Source organism: Mastomys coucha, unplaced genomic scaffold, assembly GCF_008632895.1.
Source record: "Mastomys coucha isolate ucsf_1 unplaced genomic scaffold, UCSF_Mcou_1 pScaffold22, whole genome shotgun sequence".
Taxonomy (NCBI): domain Eukaryota; kingdom Metazoa; phylum Chordata; class Mammalia; order Rodentia; family Muridae; genus Mastomys; species Mastomys coucha.
This window is the reverse complement of record NW_022196905.1, coordinates 216159163-216160377: the sequence shown is the minus strand read 5'-3', so window position 1 is coordinate 216160377 and position 1215 is coordinate 216159163. Positions and strand designations below refer to the sequence as shown.

At 44.9% G+C, this 1215-nt stretch overlaps 1 protein-coding gene and 1 long non-coding RNA gene across 4 annotated transcripts in view; one reads left to right on the top strand and one right to left on the bottom strand.

Annotated features, from left to right (window-relative positions):
• Nucleotides 1-1215, bottom strand: part of LOC116069607 — a 71362-nt gene that overhangs the window by 20123 nt on the left and 50024 nt on the right. The gene's annotated exons all lie outside the window — the stretch shown is intronic.
• Ednra (endothelin receptor type A) overlaps nt 1-1215 on the top strand; it is a 62365-nt gene that overhangs the window by 55861 nt on the left and 5289 nt on the right. The gene's annotated exons all lie outside the window — the stretch shown is intronic.

The following is a 1215-nucleotide window of genomic DNA, read 5'->3' as shown; positions in this document are numbered from 1 at the left end:
AAAGAGAGAGAGAGAGAGAGAGAGAGAGAGAGAGAGAGAGAGAGAGAGAGAGATCAGCAGATCAGCTTTACAAAGCTCCCAGTCTTACAAATTGGAGCACTTTATTTCTCTCCTCCAGACATGTCTCTCTGGAACCATACCCCAACTGGTCTCATGACTGTGGAAGATTAAGATTAAGGGTTCCAGGTCTCTGGGCTTCTGCAGCAGTTTGGGATAACAGAATCTCAGGAAGGGATCAAGTGGAAGGGTTTATTGCATGCTTCCTGAACTTAAGGTTAGATGCCTTCGATTGAGCCAATGTTATTTCCCAGAATTATTTCTCCATCCTGTTTCTCATCGGTTTTGATATTGGTTGACCCCCCATTACAGACAGGTTGCATTTTCTGTTCCTAAATGTGAGTGGGGTGATATACCCGCAGCAGTCTGAACCCAAATGAAGGGATATAGATAATCCCTAACCTCTGGCTATTCAGTCCAGGAGTGGATTGGAGGCTGCTGAGGCTTCAGTTGGAGTCAGTCGCATCAACAGGTCAAGTGCCTCTAGCCACCGTTGCTGAAAACCCTTATCCTTCTGTTTGCAAACAGCAGATTTGGGAAAGTACACATCACTAAAAGGGAACTTTAAAATTAGCCACAAATCTCAACTCAGCATAGTGGCATATGCCCATAATCTAAACACAAGAGAGACTGGACAACGGGATCTCTTAGGCACAGGAATTCAAGACTAGCCTGGACAAGAAAGCAAGACCCCCATCTTGGATGAAATAAGTAAATACTAGATAAAAGCAAAACATTTCAATAGTATCTTCAAGATCAACAATGAGTGAACAACGAGGCTGCTTTTTCTATGCACTTGTTGACTTCCTTGCTCTGTTTGGTCTCCTTGGGTACCATGCCACTACTGAGGCCAGTTACCTAATACTCAGCACGTAACTGATCCCTAAGTGGTCACCCTCTAGTCATCCGCACTCCTTGAAAACACGTATGCGCCCATGACTAGACTCACAAACACGCATGTGCCCATGCCTAGACTCACAAACACATATGTGCCCATGCTTAGATTCACAAACACACATGCACTCATGCTTAGACTCACAAATACACATGGCCACATGCCTAGACTCACAAACACACATGCTCCCATGCTTAGACTCACAAACACACATGCTCCCATGCCTAGACTCACAAACACACATGCTCCCATGCCTAGACTCA